The sequence below is a fragment of the Sinohyriopsis cumingii genome, chromosome 5 (assembly GCF_028554795.1).
Source record: "Sinohyriopsis cumingii isolate HCF-2022 chromosome 5, ASM2855479v2, whole genome shotgun sequence".
NCBI classification, from domain to species: domain Eukaryota; kingdom Metazoa; phylum Mollusca; class Bivalvia; order Unionida; family Unionidae; genus Sinohyriopsis; species Sinohyriopsis cumingii.
Window position 1 is genome coordinate 125,264,598 of NC_142965.1, and position 17,657 is coordinate 125,282,254.

General features: G+C 34.1%; 1 pseudogene; it reads right to left on the reverse strand.

Moving 5' to 3' along the window:
- Window positions 1–4,233: 4,233 nt before the first annotated feature.
- The window catches only part of LOC149800130 (toll-like receptor 4), an 80,381-nt pseudogene continuing 66,957 nt past the window's right edge, over window positions 4,234–17,657 (reverse strand).

Sequence of the window (17,657 nt, forward strand, 5' to 3'; positions counted from 1 at the left end):
CCAATCGGAATTGAGATAGAGGGTGTGGTAACAATTTCGATACGAATTATAACTTTTAACTAGCAAGCAAAAATTTAGTCTTGCCTAGGTAGAATCCTTAACAATATAAAGTTACTCTGAGAGCTGAGCCACTCGTAATATGGCGGTAAAACTTAGAGCAGAGATTCTAAGGAAAGACATTTAAGTTTCGTAAAGGCCAGTAAGTTATTTGCTCGAATTTTGCAGAATATTACGGCATTGTATTTTCTCGTTGTAAATATCAGCGCAACTATAATGATCAATTGCTCAACATATTTTCACTCAGCAGGTGGTTGAAGCAGGACTGGCAAGCCCTTGAATTTGCTGTCCAGCAATTGTGTGCAGAAGAACTCCTGCATAAATGATTTTTTGCATCCCAGATATAAAAAGAAAATTTGTCTAAATATGCGTGATTAAGTGTTTCTGAGATCTTTGATGTGTTTAAGACATGTGCTTTCAATTCTGCACCAAAGAATCCGGTGCTAATTTCAGTAATGAGTGTTGCAAGCTCAAGACTGTTAAAGGACTGAAATTCCATCAATAAAACAAAGTCTGTTTTTCAATTACAACTAGGATGAGCTCTCAAAAGATTCCATTTCCTAAAAAATAACTTACATTATTAAACAATCCTCATCAGCCAAACTCATAAATACTCTATTTTATATTCCCCCATTCCCAGGCTGGTTCCCATTTTTCCATATAATCAGTACCGCATGTCCTTCGGCCTTGTTGGATGTCACAGGGCCCACCATTTTCATTTATGAACAACTATGTGATGAATCTGTGTGTAAAGTTTCATGGCAATCCTCCAGTTAGTTTAGGAGAAGATGCAATAACAAACCTGTGGGACTGGATGGAGAACAGATCATCCAATAAGCTCTTCTGATTTATGACCAGTAGAGCTAGAAATTGAAAGTGATTTGTCATCTTTATAAGCTCGATATAATATACAGGGAACGTCATGATGCTCGACATAATAAACGTATATCGAAAATGTCATGATGAGCCATTCACTGAGTTCACAATATTTTGTACAAAACTGCAGAAAATCATGCTCCCTGGCAATATGGGCGACTAAGCTGTCAACAAAATTTAAACTTCACCTATTCTGTTTCGAAAGTGAAAATGACTTCAATCTGCAATCTTTTTAGATGTACACCAAACGACAGTAATTTTAGGATTCTGAGATGATCGCTCAACCCAACAAAATAATTATAGTGTTTTAGACTCAGTCAAATATGTTGATATCATCCTGATAAAACAAACCCCTACACATTCCGAGTCATGTGTTTTATTGCCCATAAGCACACTGTTCATTAAAGGAAATATCATTAACAGAAAATATATGGATGTACGTCATATATGTCCATGTTTCTTCAGGTTTATGCAACATTGTATTTTAGTTATGTCACTTCACATGAGCACAGTAGAAATTATGCTTTGGAATTAATGTACACAGGAGTACTTTAATTACATGTGTGTAAGTATAGAAAGGTATAAATAGTTGATCAAGTCCTATGGCCGCTTTAGGAAAAGATGTTATGATGTCATCATGTTACATTCAGGTATCTCCCGAGGCACAAGTGAACAACAAATATAGTGGACTGTATACCATACCATGATGTTGTGAAAACTGACAGAGTAGCTGGAACAACATAACTAATATGAAATTTTGCTACATCACCATTATTAACATTGTCATAACCATCATCATCATAATGATGTTGCTGAAGCAGCAGATTAGTAATGTATGGGACCAACCAGTCACTTTTTTAAGGGCTCTTTGATTTTGAGAAAAATAGCTTGAATAAACTACTCTTGCTCTGACTTGTAAACGATCTAAATCCATCATATTTTCTTGGATATTTTTTTAATATATATCTTGAGGTCAAGGAAGAAAACAATATATGTGTCTGACTTGAATTATCAGTATTGGGCCATAATTGAGTTCATATATTCCTTTATGGGAAGATACCAATATATGAGAAATAAATAGAAACAATATAAATATATCATTCTTCTCAACTTGCCAGTTTGGCTGTTTGAAAGGGTTGTTTTAAGACTAGCCAGTGTCGTTTGCAAGCTATCTTGTGATTTGAAAACTGTTAGCTGGCTTTATGGGTTAAAGTTTGTGGTAGGATCCAAGGAGATTCATTTTAATACCTGCAAAAGAAGCTCGCATTGGACAATACATATTAGAGTTTAGCAGGCATGTTGCAACATGTTTCAGTGCCAAATTTTCTCAGAATGATTGTAGGCAAATTTCTTTAATCCCCATTCTCAAGAATTCTGCTGCAGATTACAATATCATGCAACTCCTCCAATGACTCAACATCTGTGGACGTACATACAATCATCCTTTTCCACATAGTTTTGTCTCTTCATCTCATATCTACTTTATATTAAAAATAAAAATAACATTCTCTGATCATCTATTTTTTTATCGATATGCTCTTACTGCATATGATAGATGCTTCATTGTGTATATTGAAAGTGATAAATACAGCTTCTCTATTGTGAGAAATGACTAGATTGTACCTCAAGTGCAGACCCGTACATAAATATACATGCCAATCCCCCGGGAGATACAAGCGTAATTATTGCTGTTATAAGTGGCAAAAAAGGACAATTTAGGCATAAAAAAAGTAATTTATAAATTACATGCCAGAATTACGGCATGTATAAAAAGATACATTTGTACTATTAAGCTGGTTCTGCAGCTGGTAAAAATTCTTGTCACAAAGATTAAAATCCATATGTATTAGAACCAGAATACAAACACAAAATATACTGAAAAATTATGTATATTCATCACTCACTTCAAATAGTCTACATGTGTAACTTTCGCAGAATGATCATGAACTGGAATTCTGCAATGATCATGGTGAGGTGCTTAGTGTGCTGATTTACATTACTCTCATGTTCTTCTTTGAAAGTTTGTAAAGCAGTGTTGATTTGTCCGTTTTTCTGATCTGACATGTTTTGAAGTTTGAAAAGATAACATCCACAACTCACACTATAAAGCATAATTCACTTAACATCTGGTGCCATTTTATTTGAAAATATAGAATGGCTCACTAACTAGCATATCAATAAAATGAAAATGTCAGGCAAAGTTCAGTTTTCAGGAAACCCATCTGTTTTCTTGGAAAGGGTTCACATAGTCGCTATAAATAGGAAAAAAAGAAAGTGATCTTATATTATTCATATACAGCAGTTACCTTTTACGAATATTCTCAAATTTATATGAGTAGAATTAAATAGATGATAATAAAAATGACAAAAACAACGTTTGTTGCTTTATTTTAATTTTTTTTAAAGCAGCAGAAAAGCATAATCCATATACTGTTTAGCAGAAAATGTTATTTGGTGAAAAAAAGCATAATAATTACGATAAAAGTGTAATGGATGGCATGTATGCATAACCATGTGAAGCAAAGCCATCTTTTCTTAAAGCAACCACGGGCAATCGCAATTTTTTCCTTTTCAAAATTTCACCAAAAATTTGACAGTCCAAAAGATTCACATTTACAATGCTGAGTTTATGCATCTGTAACAGCAGTAATCTTGTGGTTTGAATAGATGAACACTATAGTGTGAAGACATATGCATATACTTGCATTTAGGTATTATAAGGGTTGTTTGAATCTAGTTGGAATTATTTTTGACTGTCATTTCCTGGTAAAAGAATCAATTGCTCGTTCTGGTGGGAGCTGCATAAGTATTTTTGTTCCTATTTGTAATTGGATTAATATAATCCAGACAGGCCCCTTAAGAGGCTGCGAGAGGTCCAGGCCACTAGAATTTGAGGCCCCTAGGTCCTGGTTATATTGAAATTTTGGAAATTAATTAAATGCCAAACAAGCATAATTTACAATCAAATGATTTAAAAGACAACTAATAAGACAATGATGTATATTTATCATTTTCAGACTTTCAAGGCCCCTTAAGGGCTGGGGCCCAAGCCATATGGCCTACCCCCTCTGGTCGGGTCTGAATCTAGGTATGCCTATCAGGTAAAACTATTTACAATTTATAGTTTCTGCTGTGCACACTTAAAGTTACAAAAGTCAAAATATATTGCATGTCTCTTTATCCAAATGTGCACACTTTCAAAAGTGAATACATATGAATATGATACATTCATAAATTTAAAAAAATATGTTGAATGCTTAAAATTTTCACCTTGAGTATAAAATAATGCTTACAAAAATGTTAAATACAAATATGCATAATAAGAGAATTAGAACAAAGTTAAAAATAATAGAACCCAAGGCAAACAGACAGAGACATTACACCAATTTTCAGTATTTCATCTTTCTCTCTTCATACATACATAGTAAACACTGAAAAGAACTAGTTTTCCAACTACCCTAAAATAGCATCCTTGATTCTGCCACATATACCTGATGTATCAATTACTTGAAGATCGTGTGGAAGTTCTATGTACGTATTCCTATGGATTAAGTCCAACAACTCCAGTGGAAGCTTACTTTTGTCTATTCCTTCCTTGACAACTAGCACCAGAATATCTTCTCCTCTTCTCGAATAAAGGCTTTCCATTCTAGCAATGTTTAGCTCATACATACACCAGTAGCTGCTAAGAAAGTCATCATCGAGTAGAACTACCGTCTTTCTGCTGCAATGGATAGCATTGGCAATATTAGCAGAAATTGCCTCTCCTGGCAGAAAATCGCGGTGGTGAATACACATGTGAAGTCCTTCATCCTCCAGTTTTGAAAGAAGTGTGAATCTTACCAGTCGTAAATTGGTTTCCGCATAGGACAAAAATGCATCGTATTGATAGTTGTCTGAGTCGACTTCATCAAAACTAGTATAACCTCTGTATCTTCTCTTGGTCATGTAGTAAAAATAACGAAGTTTCCACCGATGTCGGTACATTAGTCCTATTACTGTAATTATAATAAAAGAGCAAAGCAGATAGAGGCAATCAAAATGACTGCAGTGTAGTTAGCACATTTTTTATCTAAATCGTTAATGAGAATGGCTAGGTTGCGAAATGATCTAATGATTCCATTGAAATTGCAAGTGTTGTTGTAAATGTTGACAAACATTATTTGACTTTTTTCGTTATCTATCCATTTCAGAAAATCTAAGGCATCACAGTCACATTTAAGTGGATTTCCCTCCAAATAGATGGAAATATTGTTAGATTTTACATCAGAAAGGTGACTTCTTATGTTAGCTGGGATTAAACTCAGTAAGTTTTGTTGAAAGTCAAGTTGTGAAATTTTCTTCATGTGGTTGATCTCAAAATCGACTGTTTGCAGAAAATTCTTGCTGACATTAAATATCTCCAGGTTTAATAAACCCAAGAAGAACTTTGAAGGTATAAATGAAATCCTATTGTCTGATATGTCTAATCTTTTGAGAGACTTCAAGTTGTCAAAAATTTCTCCGTCAATATCCTCCTCAATTACATAGCCAAGAAGGTTATGTCCAATGAAAAGAATCTCAAGACTATTGAAGTTTTCAAAGAAATGTTTCCCAATGTCGGAACAAAGGTTGTTTGACAAATCTAATACTTGGAGATTGTTCAGACCAACTATAGGCCCTGTCCACTTGAATAGTGCATTTCCTGATAAATTTAGTGTCTGTAGCGAGTTATTCAAAAGAATTAACTCTATAATATCATATCTGAGATTTGAACTTTGGAGATAAAACTCTTGTAAGTCTGGAGGAAGACGAAAGTGGAAACCAACAGAATATATTTTTTTCAGAACTTGCAGCAGAGTCTTTTTCTTTGCCACTTGCCCGAGTACTTATTAGGCTTGAAGTCTGCTCTATGACTTGACGAAAACTGTCCCTCCTTTGTTTGTTTTTGTTCAAATGTATCTCATAAGCTTGAGTTATTGCTACATTGATAGAGAAATTATACTGAAAATTTTCCTTAAGTACAGCATCTCTTCTGAATAACATTTTTTTTCATCTGTACATAATCACTATCAGATGTGAAACTTGCATCTTCTGCATTCTTTTCCACTGCAATCATTTATCTGATGAAGAAAATGGGCTATGTGCCGTGTTCTGTTGATCCACATAAAAAATTTTCATGCCACTGCAGCTTGTTAGTTCAAATAGGTACAATCCAAAGGAAAACCTATTGTCTCGAACTGAAAATATTTCTAATGAACTGGGATAGTAGTCGGCCCAACCGTTTTCGATGATCTGAAAATTATTACTGTCCGCGTATAATTCTCTAATATTTGTATTTTGTAAGAATTTAAATATATTATTTTTTACAAACACTCCAATATGGAAAGTTGGGTAAAGTTTTCTAGCCTTCAGGATGGAAATAGAGCTATTCTGGAGTCCAAATGTTGCATTCAACAATCCATCCATACCAAGCTTTTCATTGTTAGACATATCTAGATATTCAAGTTTATGCAGTGGAAAGAATGTGCCCGGTTGAATGCTTTCAATGTGACAACCGTTGATGTCCAAATAAGTTAAAGACATTAAATGAAGAAACGTTTCATTTGAGAGGGTGTTCAGAAAACATCTTTTTGGCGTGACGTTAAGGACTCTGAGCTTTGTAAGCTTGTTGAATCCAAATCCGAACATTGGATGAGGAATTCCATCTATTTTTAATGTTGTCAGTGACGTTAAATCACCAAAGGCATCGTCTGGATATGAAAGACTCTGACTAATGTCTTTGATAATGTCTTGCATAGAAAGATGTGAAAGGTTTGTCAAATGTCGGAACACGCCCTTTGGAAATACCTGAGCTGATAAGGGAAGAATATTGCTATCAAGAATTAATTCCTGCAAGTTCTCCAAACCTTGAAATGCATCCAGTTCGATTACTCGTATGTAATTAGATACCAATATAATAACTGAGACAGGGTGGAAAAAGTTCCATTCCTCAATACTTGCAACTCATTGTGGCTGAGAATGAGAATGACTGCATTTCTGGGAAGCTCAGGGACTTCCGTGTGCGTTGAATGTGAACAATCCACGACCAGACGTTTCTCTGAGTCCTCTGAACACTTGCATACTGTTGCATTTGATTGGTTGCATGAAGCGCCAGAAGTGGTGACATGTGAGGTCGTATGTAGCTGCTAAAATAAGGCCAACCAGCCAGTACACTGCCACTGTAATCTGCAAAAGTAGTAAAGAATTCAAAAGATATTATTATTTATATCACTCTGAGGAGTAAACATGGTAAATAGTGACATTTCCAAGTTAGATACAGCAGATTATAAAAGAAATTATACTGTAACATAATAACTAAATTTGTACCATAGTTGCAAGTCATGGGATATATTTTATGTTCCGTATCACCGTGGCCGCGTGTATGGAGATTCCCTAATTCTCAATAAATATTCATACAGCTGCTTAACCAATTACAGTAAGCGCAAGGAATCTTTGTCTCATTGTGGTCAAACATATATTCACGCTGCATGAATAAACCAATCTTTCAGTTTGTCTTCCAAGTACATTCACTTACTGATTAATCAAACTGGCACTTTTAATGCTGTGCAGGTGGTGTAATGATGTGCAGGTGGTGTAATGTTGTGCAGGTGGTGTAATGATGTGCAGGTGGTGTAAGGTGGTGTAATGATGTGCAGGTGGTGTAATGCAGTGTTGGGGATGTATATTTGTTTTATATAATGTTTACCCATGAAAAACAAGGAATCTCTGCACTGGAAGCCACAGGTGATGAAGGCATGGAGCAGATTATCAACAATGGATTGCAATGAAGAATTTATACATGTTGTAAAACCAACATTTTCTCACATTCCAAGTATGCAAGTTGCGATGGAGTTTACACATTTGCAGACTATTCCAACATAGTTTTCATTTCAACCCTTGTCATGTAAGCACAGTTTGGCAGGAATATCAAAAGTTCACATAAAACACTGCTATTAATGTTTGGTTTTTCTACAGCATCATCATTATGTAATACTGAGTTTATATGGTTCATTAGAAAAGTGTTGTAGATAAAGGGTGATAACTCAATTTCATGGTTGTGATTCAATCATACTAAGTTGGTTCCCTTCCTAATTACCGGTGTGTACCTGACTTGGACTGACCTCCTCAGGGAGAACTCTTTGGTAAGAAAATTCAAAAGAATCTAAAATATAAAAAAATAAAAAATAAAAGAAGAAACACTTTCAGGAGTATTCATTTTATCCCTTGACCAATTAAATGTCAGCATGTATTTGTATCAAGAAAACATTGGAAATGAAGAAAACAGACAAAAAGATTTCGAGTTTGATACCAATTGCACTGTAACTGAACCCAGATTAAAGACACGTTTTAAATCCTGCTGAATATAATAATGATCATAATGAGACTTCAGCACTGCCATCATCTGGACAATGGTTACAGTACAAGTATGACTAGAACACAAACTGTTAACATTCAGCAACATGCAAATGGACAATGGTTACAATACAAGAATGACTAGAACACAAACTGTTAACATTCAGCAACCTGCAAATGGACAATGGTTACAATACAAGTATGACTAGAACACAAACTGTTAACATTCAGCAACCTGCAGTTGTAAACGAAATTGGTGAAGAAGTTCCTACATGCAGACATCGACTCCCAGTCAAAGTCTTTACTGTTCTGCAATTGAACCTGCATGTACAAGGTCCAACTCTTATATCATTTTACCCCTTACCTGATAAATCCTAGTTGTTACAGAAAGGAAAACTGAAATTTAATAGCTGAAGAAAATAATTAGTCAAAAGTTGAAGAAAAGTTATATATAAGGTTATGACAAGACTTTCAGCCCAACTCACTTTTTTGTCAGAGCAAGAAAAATGGAAAAGTACTGTATTGCTCTAAATACATATAAAACAGAAGCCCACTGATACTGATCACCAGTAGGCATCATTTGCTGCAGTTTCAACTGCATCAAGAATGCCTCAACATTAAAGTCATATTGAATATTTGCTGACAGATTAACACATTTTGGAGAATCCTCCAAGCAACATTACCGGTTAGTGCTGAATTGCCTCCATACAAGTATTGATACAGATGTCAAGGCAAGATGAAATTGATCAGGTAATGGTAATAATCAACCAGATGTAGCATACGTACATCTATTGTGATTCCAGATGAACCATTAGGCCCACGACTGTGTGCAGTTTTATAAGAAAACATTCAACTGAGATAATAGTGTGTCAGCGTGATGATTCTCATGTGATATAAACACTTCAGCATAAGTAAATGAAGATTTAAAAGAATCAGTATCACATGATAGTAATTGCATAATAAAATGGGAAAAGAATTGGTAACATTTTTGCAACAGCTTTGTTAGTCGCTGGCTGTACCATACATGTTATAGCAAAACCATTTTATGATATAAGTACATCAGACGTGGTGAGTTTTCAGTCATCAGGTACCAATGGCCAGCATGCTGGGACAGTCAGCATTCAAGTAATTTATCATGAAAGCTCACAAGTCAAGTAGAGTGTTTGCTTAGATGCTGCTTAAGCTAGGTACTGACTAGATCTGACAACAGTATTATATTTGACTTTAGTAAAAACTAATTCATTTTCATGTTTGAAAACCAACACAAATTCTAACTTGGAATGTGTTGTTATATAAAGCAAACAACTGAGCCATAATGATGTTCAAGTTGGTATGCAAGGTGTATATCATGATCATGGAGATATTTCACCAAAAAAAAATTGATTGTGGCCTTGTTACTTGTCATCCAGTCTGAACTGTCAGTATGAAAATACTTAGCAATTGTAATGAGATTGTTTTATGTCAATAAGCATGCAATATTGACTAACATCATATTGTACAACAATTCTGTTGATGCAGATTTATACAACTGCCACATGTATAAATTATTTGAGAGAAAGAAAAGAGCACTTGCAGACCAAACAAATTGGTAAATTGTGATGATGCTCATTTAAATAAGCATAAGCTGTAATATGTTTATCTTTATATCCTCAGCTGTTATATAACAATGTAAATAAAGTTTATCATGATTGCATAAACATAAAAAATGTTTTTGTGACAGATGACAATCCTGGGCTTATGTATGCCAAATTAGTTCAAAACCAAATTCATTTAAAACCTTTGGCTATTTTAACAAACCAGCATCCATTTCATTTACCACCTGTCAAAACACATGTTTTGCATCATCAGCTACAAGACAGGATACAATCACTACTGTACCATAAATATAAGCTGTTCCGAGAACTGTCCATGTTGCAAAATCTAATAAACCCATAACAAATGTCAATAACATTAAAATAGGAATAGTTCATACAGGTTCTGTTGTGATTTCTGATTTTTAAATTCCCAAACTCAAGACTTTAGGCATGACATTCATGATGTACACCTAATTTCATAAAACATGTATCTCTAGACCATAGTTTAGTAAATAAATTTCTACAGATGGGTATTTTTCCAGGGGAAACAAAAGGCACTGAGCAAACTTGAGAGCTCAGATTTTAAGCTAGGACCCAAAAATGGTTGGTTTGCAAAATCAGAATGTTTATTTTTAGGACACTAAATTTCCTAAGCCAGTATACATCCATGCAGTGATAAGAGATTTTTCAAAACAGTATCTTGAACCACCAAATTGAAAGGAACATCAATGAGTGCTTGGGATATTTAACAAGCATCATAAATTCATTCCACATTTCAGTGCCATTAACTCTTTGTTGAAGAAAGGAGTGTCTTACAAATGGATTCGTGAGTGTGATCTAAAATTTCAGAATTTGAAATGCAGTCTAGTGAGCTCACACAATTTATCTTTTTCGTGTTTAGAATTGGAACTTTCCTTCACTGTTGATACCATTAACATATGAATAGGCTACATGCTACACTGCGTATCAAATTCATGAGGACGGAACACTAAGTAGTTCGGTGTTGGTTTTAAGGGGTTATCAAAATGGTAACAGTCTCAAAGACCAATAAAACTGTTAACAGATGGAAGTACATGTAGTTGGAAGTGTCCTCGACAGTGCATTGTACGTGCTTGACATTTCATTGCTAAATGTCGTCATTATTTTTCCTTAAAAATCAAACCTATGGTGGTACTCTATAGTTTTGCATTTTGCATAAGGTTTAATTTTTAATGGAAAAGAATTTCTCAGGTTTTCCTAATTGATTTTACTGATTAAACTTGGCAGAAAGAAGTGTTGTAAACTTGCAGTTTTATACAAGTTTCTTTGAGATCAGTTAAATTTCAGCTCAATAGCAGCTAAACTTGTAAATGTTAACAACTTGCACATAGCAGTATTTTTAGCCATCATAAAAATCAAACTGCAGTTAAAATGTAGTGAAAATGGAAGTGAAATTTGCCGAAATATTTAAATGAGGTAACCATTTTTATGATGTCACAAAAAACTACAGTAAACTAATCACATTAATAATCCAGTTTAATGATGTCATAAAACAACACAGAAAAACTGCAAAAAATACTATTTCCAAATAAAAAATGCAGTTTAATGTCCCAGAAGACTACAGAAGAGATGTCAAATGCCTTGCAGTTTAATGAAATCATTAAATACTAGAAAAAACTGCAAGTAAAGTTAAATATGGAAAAGTCACATTTAATTAGCATGTACATTTGTGAAATGAGTTCACAAAAAGCTAAACAAATATTTAAAATATATAAATAAATTTTAAAGACCTATTCATTTATTTTTCTTCAATTAAAATAGCACACATTTAATTAACTCATTAAAAACAATATACAGTAGAAACTCAATCACTATCTTCATATCCAATGAACCTAATTTACGTTCAATATTTCATAATAAAAATAACAAATTTGGAAATGACAACTGTGTATGTGCATGTGTGTGATTTGGATTTTTCACGTAGCTTTTAAAAAATTTCAGTTATATTGCCACTATATCTGCAATGTTACAGCTTATAGTGATGTCTAGCACTTGGGCATCATGTCCTGACACCAGGCTGACCAGTCCTAACACTAACCTCTTAATGCTGAGCACCAAGCGAAGCAGCTGTTAGTACCATTTTTGTAGGTCTTTGGTATGACTCGACCGGTAATCGAACCCACGACCTCCCGCGTTAGAGGCTGACGCTCTAAACGCTAGGCCACCGAAGCGGTTGAAATGACAACTGTCTTGTATATATATCTCTGTGTGAGCGAGTGTAACTGATTTTACATTTAAAAAAATTGGAAGCAGTAATTTCACCATCGTGAAAATGAAACTTCTCAATGGTGATAGACTGATATTCAATTCAATTTCTTTTCTAAGAACACTTTGTATACAAACATGTCATTCTTGATAATATTTTCTGCGATTCAAAAGAAACAAACACACCAAAATTAACAGTTCCTTAACTGCCAGAATGCATTTCCAACTGTGTGCGACCACATGGATTGTATCCCTGGAACTGAGTCGATAAAGTAAATCTCTGGTTGTTGGATAATTTTTATGCTTGCAGTTATTAACCAAGGGAGTAAGAGAAGCTTTATGTTAAATGCTAGAGATGCTTGTGGATATAATTTATTAAGAGTCAATATTAAAGCGAAATTTTATTCCAGGCTGCAAAGCTACAATCTGTTCTAGTTGTGTATGGAGGAATTTCGTCATGCTGTTGTAAGAAAGAATACAATATGGCTCAAACATTATCTTTGTCCAAGGTTGCCTTACGTTCGCATACATAGATTGGTAATTCTAGACCAAGAATATTGATTAACACTGCCAACGACAATATGATTCGTTTTTCACATCAATGGATTTCAATTTGGTATTTACTTGTAGAAGGCAAGAAATACTCGCTTCTTGTTTGAAAATGATAGGGTCGACAGAATACTCTATTTCTTGCTGAACTCAAGAAATCGCTGTTTCCTCCTTGAGAACTAAAGACACACAGAAATTGTCCATTTTCTTGATTATACGAATTATACAAATTAAGTCAGTGCGATTGCTGCCACAATTCACACCGGTTATACTTGCTTATATATGAGTTGATCTGTCTGCCAGCATCTTTGCCAGCGAATATCAATCTGCTTTGCAGTGGGTGTTTTGATATTATGTGGACGCTTCATGAGAACTGCACTGGTTTGGCTCACGGGGTTACACTCGCAAGCATACATACATCCTTTGTTTCGGGATTTAGAACTGCGAGTAGCAGGATAATAGCGGTTTGTTTGGTTACTGATGTACCCACATGCCTTTCCGCTCTCATCACAATATGTTGAGACAGATTGTGGTAACTTCGCTAAGGGGGTGGGGAAGGGGTTCGTCATGGATATTTCTCCTATACGTGACCCTGGAATTGTATTTTCGAAGACAGAACAAGCCATGACACGTGATGGCATCTACTGTTACGGGCTCGCTTGTGATGACGAGCATAGACATGGGCGTGTGGAAAGCTTTAACTTGTATCACTATACAAAACCTGAAGCTACCATTATATTAGTAATGCTTTGATTTATGAAAATAAACTTAGAAATTGAAGAGATATTCCACAAAATCCGGCAATACAGGGTTGAAAATATATTTTAAAACAGTGAAGCTGTTTAAAAGTTTGGCAGTGATAGTAAGACATACTATTCACTAAAAGCGGAATGTCGACGACCAGCGTAATAGCAAGAAACGACGTTAGCATAAAACAAAACAATCGTGATTACTAAATCGAGGAAGTCGGAAATAAATACAATTCATAAATGAAATATTCGCCATCTGCAGTATAAAAATAAAATAATAACAAAAAAATAATAACAAAATGTTGATCTTCTCAAGAAATAATGTTGTTACTTTCTCGCATTGTTCACAGGGAAAAATATTTGACAGCTATATACAACTGTTCCATTCTTTCTACAAATATTTTAACTGGGCATCGGACATGAAGCAAGTATAAATAGCATAACCTGGATTATTGCTAAATAGTGACATATCAGACTCTGGTTTGAAAGTGTGAAACAGCAGTCGCATTACCACTCTAGACTATCACTCCGAAGCAATCGCATCTGCTATTTGGCTATTTACTACCTTGTTTTGTATATTATCCCTTGGCAGATATATAATTATCTAAAGAGTAGAACAAAATAGTTCCAAACAATTGGCCACTTTCCTTCGTTTCTTTAAGATGTCTTGCCATGGACCATCTAATATCTGTCAGATTGTAATTTGAACGAAGTTGAAATATTCGTAAACCTGTGTTTTATTTCGTACTTTACTGATATTCGAACCCAGGTTTTGCGGGAGGACGGTTCCCATCACCTTGCCTGTACACACAAGTCAGTTTACCTGCGGAGTTGGGTTCAAATCTCTGTAGAGTATGAATTAAAGGTCCTCTAATTTGTGTCATATTATTACTTGCATTAAATATTAATGATGCCTACTATTAACAAGCATACTCCCATAGCATCCAGGAATAGCACTTTTCGATCTGTTTGGTGTATATTTGTAGTTCTCTCTCCCCCCCCCCTCTCTCTCTCTCTCTCTCTCTCTCTCTCTCTCTCTCTCTCTCTCTCTATATATATATATATATATATATATATATATGAAGCATATATTGCTTTAAAGATGTCTAAGACGTTTTATAGATCTTTTCTCCCATATCTTGATGTCTGTATGCATGAATGTAGGTATGCATGCATGCACGCACGCACGCACGCATGTATGAAACACTCAGTCTTCAGTCAATTAAATGTACAAACCATCATAAAGAAAATATACAGGTCATGTCCAAAATCCGTGCAATATGCATTAGAGAATAAGACGTGGACAATATGCAACACATTTCTTCACATATTTGATCTCTTTCACTGGGGAATCTACATTTTCATAATTGGAACAATTAATAGACAAGCTTTATTTTTTGTGCTTGCTGTCTTTACGAGTAATATGCTCATATTGAAAAGATCTTATTCTGCACAAAATATTAGAAAGCGTTCTTCAATGTATCATCTTGTTACAGTGCTATTGTTATCCTAACGATTAATTTACGAATCCCACTTCAAGAAACTGAATGTCAAATGCTGTGATAGAACGACGGATACTATTTTTTCATGCACAGATACTGACAGAGGATTTGCAAACTGACGTGAATGATAACATATTCCATGACACCAGTCATTATGCAAAAATAATATATTTTCATTCGACAAACACACAAGACATTTTACAGACTTTCCAAGGATGATCTGAACACTTTTATCTTATATACTGATAGTGGTCAGAAGAAAGCTAGTAAAGGAATACAAAATCCTGTGTGACTAAACTGTACGACCATCGCTCACTTATTCACCAAGAAAACGTCATCTCTAAACATGTTTCATTACAGATTTGTTTTCTTTTAAATCACCTAAACCTATATTTTAAAATATCTACCATTGAAAGCTTTTCTTGGTTAGGTTAGTTTCTTCGTTTTTACTTCCTAAGGATTGCCACATTCAACTGCCATAAACAAAGTATTTGTTCCCTTTTTGAAACCAGACATTTTGTTTCCTGGAATGATATTTAAGCACTATACTCAGCCACTAGCTCCTGGGGGAAAAATGACGTTCTATAACTTTCTTCATAGTAAAGTTGGAATGACTGAATTTGCAGGACTTTTAATTTAGTTAACTAAACGATGTAGATATGGTTAGTGTCTTATCTAAATTTTGGAGTTCTGAGCTTGAAATTCATGCGATTCGAGAATTCAAAGCCAACATCACATATGCAATATGATCATGATACAGTAAACCTTCGTGTTCATGGGAATATTTGGTAATGGTGAGGAACTTGAGTATAAATCCTCTCTGAAGTCTTGATGTGGGTGTTTGCTACATATTACTGAATCTGTAATATCAAGGTTCGTTATAGCGAGGGTTTACTGTATTGATAATTTACTACTTTTACAATATTTTCCTAGCCGACCGATATCATGAATTTGTGGGTCACGATGATTGTTATCACACGATATAATATCGAAGGCCAAGCAGTCATGTGATATATATTCACTGTGTATCCAGATGAAAGGTTTTGTTCAAACGCGATATCGCATCACTATGATCAAACAAATGGCGAACTGATTCCAGTAGTATGCCAGCATTGCGATGTAATGGCTGACCCTGGAACAGATTCTTCACACAATTTCGACTTTGTATGTAGCTCTTTTAAAAGAATGGATAAAGTAGTCGTTTATTGACATGTGTTCTTTATATGGAATGGTTTTCTGTACCTAATAGTTTTCTTAGCTATGTTCATAACTCCTTTTTTCAAATTTGCCAGATGTTTCAATCAAAAGTCGAAGGCATTAGTAGGTGTATCATTGATTCATTCACTGAAGATGTCCAGACACTACATCTTTAACATGTACACAAATGCATAATGATGATGATGACAATGACTTTTATTTTAATGGAAACAGCATTTTTATTATCGTCATCATTGTTTTTGTTATTATTATTATTATTATTATTATTACTATTATTATTATTATTATTATTATTATTATTATTATTATTATTATTATTAAAATTCAAATACCTGTAGAATATATTAAGATGTCTACTTTAATCCGTTGAAACATACTTAGATGATACACATGTTAGGTCCATAGGTACATCTGGGACAAATATTAAAATGTCCCGTATTTAATGCGATAAGTGAAAACATAAATAGTGGAGAAGATTGGAAGATCTTAAGTAGTAGTGTTATCCGTGATTTTGATAGAGCTTGTTCTTCTGTGCTTGTTGGGTGAACAGAATATTTTGGGTGATGCATTGTAAAAGTTTTGGTTTTGAAATTGTTTCAATATGTTTTTCCCTAGTAGGGTTGCCATCCGGTTTCATTATTTCTGTAAATCATTTTATTGTTTTAAACCATTCTTATCCTTTTAAAAAATGAGCTGTTATGATGACTAAAATGAATATTTTTGTTGCTGATAATAATAAAAATTGTTCCATACCATCAGGAATAAAAATAGAACGTATCGAATCCATTTCTATATCTTTCTAGTTTATTTAAAGTTGTTTTATCAAAGACCATAAAACAACCCGGTTCATTTGTGAGTTAATTATACTTAGTGAAAAATATTTATTTAATGATGTCTCTAGAATAACAATTAAGCAATAGAAAACATTTGGTTTTACTTTCGGCAATTCATGATACGATTCATTTATATAAAATTTGTATTTCTTCATAATAAAATGTATTCTTTAATATTGTTCACATTACAATTGTAATATTGTCATTCATGATTATTATTGTGCATATTTATCTAAATTTTCTACTGGAATAATTTGTAGCTGGAAGGGGTGGAGTAAGATACAAATATGCATTTGTTGATAACGAAAGGTATTCTTTAATATTGTTCACATTACAGTTGTTAATATTAATATAATCATTCAGGATTATTTTATGTATAATTATCCAAATTATCTACTGGAAAAACTTGAATATTGGTATATTTTTACAATTCCATTAGAAGGTTATATAAAAAATTTATGTTGGACATCCTATCTTCAAGGTTAAGGTGAATGACTAATGTCTTAAACTTTTCATCACTTTCCATACGGGTTACAACTCCATAGCTGTTAGAGGTTAATAGATGAAACTTGGTATACTGATATAGCATCAGTAGAAAGTGTGTTCTGTAGCACACTGGTGATCCTACATTCAAGGTCAAGGTCATATATCAATATGTAATATTTTCCATCATACATTCCT